This window comes from Monopterus albus, unplaced genomic scaffold (assembly GCF_001952655.1).
Source record: "Monopterus albus unplaced genomic scaffold, M_albus_1.0 scaffold342.1, whole genome shotgun sequence".
NCBI classification, from domain to species: Eukaryota; Metazoa; Chordata; class Actinopteri; order Synbranchiformes; family Synbranchidae; genus Monopterus; species Monopterus albus.
Genome location: NW_018128222.1, coordinates 598,517 through 606,207, shown reverse-complemented (window position 1 = coordinate 606,207; position 7,691 = coordinate 598,517). Strand labels below are relative to the sequence as shown.

At 42.4% G+C, this 7,691-nt stretch overlaps 1 protein-coding gene across 3 annotated transcripts in view; it reads right to left on the bottom strand.

Annotated features, from left to right (window-relative positions):
* Window positions 1-533, bottom strand: part of mgp (matrix Gla protein) — a 2,714-nt gene extending 2,181 nt beyond the window's left edge. For 2 of the 3 annotated variants that reach the window (XM_020624980.1, XM_020624982.1), the window contains exon 1: window positions 441-533. The gene's annotated coding sequence lies outside the window, so the exon portion shown is untranslated. The remainder of the gene's footprint in view (window positions 1-440) is intronic. The other variant, XM_020624981.1, reaches the window with a different exon arrangement.
* Window positions 534-7,691: the final 7,158 nt, after the last annotated feature.

The following is a 7,691-nucleotide window of genomic DNA, read 5'->3' as shown; positions in this document are numbered from 1 at the left end:
ACAGTACAGGGGCGTTGGTTTCTTTCGGGGACGCACAGATTGTACAGGCAGATGTTAAATCTGCTTCTGTGCATCTGACGTGCGTGCGTGTGTGTGTGTGTGTGTGTGTGTGTCGGCGTCTCCAGAGCTTGCTGCCTGTATGAGTGCTAGCAGAGGTCCTAGCGGGTTCACTGCTTTCTCCCCTGCAGGCAGAATGTGCCCACCTCATTGGAAAAAGCCACTGGCCTGCGCCAACCCAAGGCTGCATATTAAATACTCTTTGACAAACACGCTACACACACTGCAGCCTTACCGCACTATGAAGATTGCAGCATTAAGATAACATTCTAGAGATGCATCCTGAGGACAGATGAAATCTGCACAGTGTTCAAAAGATGTTCACTTCTTCTACTTTTCACCTGCTGCTGCTATGAAGCGACTGTCTGCATTGAGGTACTCACCGTGAAGATAATTACGGAGTGGGAAGGAAGTCTTGCAAATATGTCTCTGTGTGTATTTTCTTCAGAGAAATAATTTATAATTCCTCACAGCAAGACCTTTTATACCTCCCCCACTCCTTCACTTCTACCCACTGGCTCCCTCCCCCTATTTCCCCTTAGCCCTCACCCTCTCTCCTCCCTTCTCCTTCTATCAGGGCTCTTTTCCACCGTTCAATCAGACCAGGGTATTAGCTCACTCTCTCCTCAGCTCCCACGCCTTCACCAAAAACTACAGCAGTGTGGGTGATGGAAAGCCGCGGAGGAACAGAGACAAACAAGCAGAGGGTAAACAGAGGGAAGCTGGCACAGGGACCTCCAGCCCGCTTCATAGCAGGTACATGACAATATTCATTGCTGTTTGCCAGCAGACAGCACCTGGGATGACCGTACATCACAGAGGCAACGCAAGGACCCATGTGTCTGTGGGAGCATGGAAACACATGCAGTACCAAAATCGGTATTTTGGCTAGTGCTTCATTTTGTTTTGCATGTATAAGCAGACAAAATCATTACTCCACAACAGTTGTTGACAAGTCTCTTATTTACTGTAAATTAAAAAACACCTTAAAACATCTTTATGCCTGTTTCAACCACATGATAGTGTGTGATAAACCACACATTAAATGTGATAAACCACACATTAAATGTTGATATGCTGCTTATAAATGGGGATAAAACTGCTACCAGACTCCAAAACCTCAACCAGGAATTCAGTGGGTGGACTAAAATATTTCTCATTAACTTAATGTAAAGATTTAAGTTTTGTTCATTTGAAATTCATTCACCTTATAAACACAAGTTGTTTTGACTTAAGATAATTCAGAAGTGAGTTGAATGAATGACGTGATGAGAGTTAACTCACTAAATTACATTTCTAAAGAAACAAGACCAGCATATTAACGAACATTATCCTAAGTTTAAGTCATTTACTCAGGTTCTGGTAACTGAACTAATTTTCCAGGTCCAGAACTCATTAAACAACGTCACTCATAACTTAAACCCACTTTCTGTTAACTCACATTAAGGCAACAGGGAAACAGTTTGAACCAATTTACACCTTCGTTTTATATTTTGGATTAATTTTCATAACTGGAAGCTGTGGTCTCTGTTTGTCGGTATATAAACAAGCTGTTACTGCTCGTATTTAATCAACATAACACGTTTCAGTGTCTGCACTGTAAAACTCTATGCAGGGATTTGGTGAAATCAACTCTTAACTTTTCACTTACTTTCATTTTCAGATCATTACATCATTACAGAAACTCTTTTGTAATTATTATTAATTTAGAGAAAACATCCATAATAGAAACATGTGGGTTGTCCTTAATAGATGATCTTTTTTTTGTTAAATGAGGAAGAACAATGCAAAGCCTTGTGGAGGCACAGCTGGAATCTTTTATGTCAATTCAGAACGGATCCTTCAAACTGGAAACATTCAACAATTATGATTTAACCAAAACAAATGCGATTTAACAACTTGTCTCTGAGAATCAACTGAACTTATTTTGTCAAGTTCAGTGAATTTAACTTGGTTTGCTTTACATAACCGTATCTAATTTGAACCAGTTATTCAACTTAACTGATCATTTTAAGGCAGAATAAGCTTAAACTCATTTTCTATGTTACATTTGCAGTATTAGGAGCACGTTGTTTACTTATGAACATTTCAGAAGGTGCTTGATCTCAAAACAAGGTTAAAGCTCCTCTATCTGATGTCTTTTCAGCCTGGAGGGTGTTCAGACTTTTAGCTGCCCAGAGCTCCTCCATGGCTGTTTGACACATGACTAATGTCTGAAAAACCCTTCTTCTAACCTTGGCTAGGGGGCAGGCGGGGCTGATTTACAGACCGTACTTTGACAACACAAGGTGGAGAAGCTGGAATAACAACAGGCTGTAGGCAGCAGAGGGTCATGGAGGGGGGGGGGGTAGCTGGGAGACACCAGGTCCCACTGTCACTGGGGTTATCAGACTATATGTAAATACAAATTCCCTGTTTGTTTCCATCTTGAAGGACGCCCCAAAGCTCTTACAGCTGCTCCGAGGATCAAGCAGTGATGAGGCGGCTGAAGGAGACATGAGCGAGGACACAACAGATCGTCCTTCACAGTTGTCTTTTATGGATGAGCGTGTCCCTGTATCACACATCAAATGAATAACTGGTAAAAAAGACGTCTCATGTCTCTAAACACGTTTCCTCGATTGCTCTCTCATTGCATCTTAAATGGCTGGAACTGGGACACAAGGAAAGGATGCAGTTGAGGAAAATGTGGATGCATTTAAGGGAATCGAGATTTACCCAATGTGTAAAATCTTGGTTAATGCACCTTTAAGCACCCCTGCACAAACTGCACTTTGTGTAGCAAGTCTTCAGTGCACCTAGTTACACAAAACAACCTCTGTGGTGTATATCTGTTACGTAACGCTACGTTACGCTTGACACAGCCAGAACATTCTGTGAGTAGCTGTGTGAGAGCAGACCCTTGCCAACTGTAAACAAACCGGACCGGGGTCAGGTTATGCCAGGATTTCAGACAGACAGATAAACATTAATGCAGACATAAAGATGGAGATAATACCAACCGACTGATAGGGGAGGAGGGAGCGAGAGGGCGGTGGGAGAAAGCACATGTTGCAGTCTGGGATGTTTTTGGCACTGGGGCTGCAGACATATTCAGTGATGTGGTCATATTAAGGCTGTAAACTCTGGCAGCACTGAGCAGCGGTTTGGTTTTCGAATGCAGATGTTGTCCAGCTTCTACAAGCAGATACTGTACCAACACAAAGGAGGGAAGATAAATGAGAGGGACTGTTTTCCTCTAGGTTTTAAAGAGGTTTGGAGAGAATCTGTGAATTGACAGGCTTATTAAGTGGTTGTTCCTAAACTTGGAGACAGACATAAGAGCAGAGGCAGAGGACATGGAGAGGGTGATTGCATGGAAAAAATGTCAAATACACAATTTATTCATCCTCCTCCATATGTTTTTATGCTGCTCTCCTCATGTACATCTCTACATACCTCCATGCTAGTTCAGTACTTTTCCCTCTTCTCCCTCCCTGTTACACAGCTGACCAATCACCTCCACAGCCTTCCCACTCTGTGTGGTCAAACTGCATATCTAGCTCATGAGAAAGTGTTATGAATGCACACTACAGAAAGCCAGAATCGTGGTGTTTGTGAGCAGTGAAGAGTGCCAGAGGCCCAGATCAATTATAAATGAAAAACAGAGGGAAGTGAAAAACAGGATAGGAGTCACAGGGAAGGGCTGTGCATGGCGGCAGTGACTAACAGGACACACCTGTGTGGTACAACTGGCTTGAATCAGTGATAGCAGCAGTTTGGGAAGAAGACACAGGCACAACATGACCTTAGAAGGGGAACTTACTGGATCCGATTCTACTGGAGGCGACCATATGATGCAGGATGTGGAGGAGGAATGGAAGGAGAATTTGAGAATTTGGTGAAAGAAAACAATCAAATCAGAAGCAAAAAGAAAGTGATGGAAAGTGCATGAATTTCATAACAAGGTCCTGACCACAAATGTGTAAACTATCTAAATCATGTCTGCAAAAACACATATTCTAACCTGTTTGGGCAGGTTTGTGCTTCCCTCAGTGGTTGTGCAGGTGTACCTCACGCTGCTCTGTGGACACAACGCAGACAAACATGAATCCAGCAACAACGCCCAAGAAACATTTAGCACCCAAACAGCAAGCCCAATATTTTCCTGCTGTTTGAAGGTCTTTTTTTTTAATGGTCATTGCTGTGATTCACTGTTAAATTCTATTTGAAAACAGTAGACATGTTACGGAGTGACTGACTCAGATAGAGCTGGTGAAAATATCATGTGATGTAGGCTCATTCCCTGGCTCTGTCAGGCTGTGGGATAGAGGAGGATCCAGCCAGACAGGATGAAGGACAAACATTATTCAGGACTGTCCTCCTTTTATCCTCTGATGGTCCTGTTGTGCGAATTTTGGCACATGAATGAGAACAAAACTTCATGTAGATTTATGGGTTTTGCACAGCGCTGGCATTCTTCAGAACACATGGATCCTCAAGTCTGTTTTTTATTATTATCTGATTTAGATGTCTCAACCTAGGTCATAGGAAACACACAGAAAAGTTGTTTTGTCAGCTTTAATTTTAGAAAGTTACGTGAAATGAAAAGCAGCAGTGGAATTTTTTCTTTGGTTTTTGGCTTCTCTCCCCGCCATCATCGCCTTTCACAAAGTGCAGGACACACACAGATACAGTACAGTTTATGTGCTGAACAAAGATCATGTACCACTGGTTTATCAGGTCTGACCAGTCTCTGTGGCCAGTGCATACTTTGTGCTGTGGGTAAGCAGAAATAAAGAGGACACACAAATCATTAATAAAACATTTATCGAGTGGCAGCGACTTGGCATGGCAGCCCTCGTGTAGAGGAGAGGAACCTGAAAGCAGCAATACACTGGAAAACAAGAGGTATCTGGGGAATGTTTGCTTTGGGAACAAAACTGCACATGTTTAAAAGACCTTTTCCACATTTGGGGAAATACAGATATGCACTTTTTTGCCACGAGTTAGATGTGAAGATCAATAAAACTCTCGTCTGTGAAGCTGGAGGCAACAGCTGGTTAGGGACTGTAAGTTACTGAGGAGGGCTGAACCTTATGTCAGGAAAGCAATTTACACTACCTTACACTAACTCCCCCTCTTATATGTTTTACAGTCCCCTAGCTTAGCTTAGCATAAATACTAGAAACGGGGGGAAACAGCTAGCCTTAGCTTAGCATAAATACTGGAAACAGGGGAAATAGCTAGCCTTAGCTTAGCATAAATACCGGAAACAGGGGGAAACAGCTAGCCTTAGCTTAGCATAAATACCAGAAACGGGGAAACAGCTAGCCTTAGCTTAGCATAAATACTGGAAACAGGGGAAACAGCAAAAGCCTTAGCTTAGCATAAATACTTACTGGAAACAGGGGGAAGCAGCTAGCCTTAGCTTAGCATAAATACTGGAAACAGGAGAAAACAGCTAGCCTTAACTTAGCATAAATACTGGAAACGGGGGAAAACAGCTAGCCTTAGCTTAGCATAAATACTGGAAACAGGGGAAAACAGCTAGCCTTAGCTTAGCATAAATACTGGAAACAGGGGGAAACAGCTAGCCTTAGCTTAGCATAAATACTAGAAACAGGGGGAAACAGCTAGCCTGTCTCTGTCCAAAGGTCCACTTACTAGCACCTCTGAAACTCTGAACATGTTGTAACTTATTGATGAAACCTGAGGTGTAAAAACAATTCACAGCTTTATGGGCATTAGCATCAGGGCATTGCCTGCAGTTTCCACCCGCTGCTTATTAATGAATTTCATTACATTTGCACAAACGAAGGGAGGTTTCAGTCTTTATGCTAAGCAAAGCTAACCAACTAGTCACTGTATGGTAATATTTACTGTACCAAGAAAGTGAATAAGCATATTCATCAAAAATGTTGAATTAATCCTTTAAATTATTAATTTTCTTAATTCATGTACCTTTGCAACTTGGCTATTGGTCCAAAACAATTACATTTCGTATGTTACGTTTCCTGGAACATGATATTTTGAGAAGCAGAGCACATGCAATGCTACCATTGCTGAGGACAAGGTCAGCTTCTACTCCAGCCTTCATTTTTAAGTAGCATAATTCCTGCGTGTTACATGATTTAGAGGAATTGTATTTGGATTACTGAGTGCTCTGGCTGAGTCAATGTTTAGAGGTTGATTTTACAGCTTAAACCACCAATAACTCACAACATTTATACACACTGATCATCCAGAATTTCCTACTCTCCAGACTCTTCAAAGGTGGTTGTTCCAAGCAGCGTCCTGTTTATTTAGCACCTCTTACTCACAGACAAGTCTGACAAGCTGTCAAACTGAGCGCTGGTGGGGAGAAGGGAGGCTGAACAAATGTCACATAGTGTCTGACCTCTTCCCTCCCAGCTCCTGTCACCTTTCACTCATGCAGCCCAACCTGTTATTACAGAAACATCACATAAGTGCCTATAAGTGCAATTAGAAAACAGCTTGTCTCCGTAGAGCAGCGTAGCATTAGGATGAGTCCTCACTGGATTTAGGTTTAATCTTCAGTTTCATAAGATTATTCTACATTCATGCAGATGATGCAGATAAACTGTAACTGTTCATGCATGACGTTCTCTCTGAGAGTCTGGCTAATCCTGCAGCGACCGGGATTCGTTTAGGAACAATCTGCTTGGCTTTGGCATTTCAAACACGGACTAAACGATTTAAGTGGATGTTCAAGCTATGTTAATAAACTGGGGTCAGTCCAGGAGACTTTGCTGCACATTTGTGTGTGTGAGAGAGTAAGAGCACGGGTGTGTGCACGCGTTGCTGCATAGCCCAGCAAAAACACTTTCATTCTATGCACTATTTACTTTGGTGCCCCGCTGCTCTTCGGAGGTGCCAACTCTAACGAATTAGCCTGCAGGGCCTTCAACCGGCACCCACAGCAGCCTTTGCCTCTCTCTCTCACACACACACATATAAATGCACTGGGTCAGATGGCGTTCATGAGCAGGTCAGCAGCACCTTTTATGAAAGGCCAAGGAGTTCAATCAAACTAAAGAATGGGATGGAAAAGCTCTACGCTTTGCAATCTGCTGCTCAGGAATGTCCTCAACCAAGATCTTGTTTTGCATGACCACAAACACAAACAACCTGTACAGCTGTAACTAAGGCTCATTTCCCTTCTCGGTTTTCTCTCTCTTCTCCCTGCCTTTTCTTTCTTCTTCTTTTTTTGGTAAAGTCTCATATTTCCTGTCCAGTCATTCGTTTTCTTACTTTTCCTCTGTGTGCCTCTGCCCCTCCACTTTGTAAAGCTATTCTCCATGGTTGCTCTGCAGCCTTTCAGCCAGGCTGTGTATTCCTGCTAATTATCCAAAGACAAGGTACAAACTCTAAAATGCTACTGTTCGTCAGCTCTTTTTGGGATTTTAAACTTCGGTTTTGCAGCTGGCCTTCAAGCTGACTGCACACAGCCAAACTTTAAAAATATGCATAGGTGGCTGTAACCCTCGTGTATATGTTTCAAAAATATACGTAACTACTGGGCATAACAGTCTGAAAGCTCCTCTGCCCACAATGTGGATTTATAAATAGACAGTCTCTCTTTTCCCCAAATCTCTTCAGTATTCTAAATGCATTTTTACTATCTTGTTGAC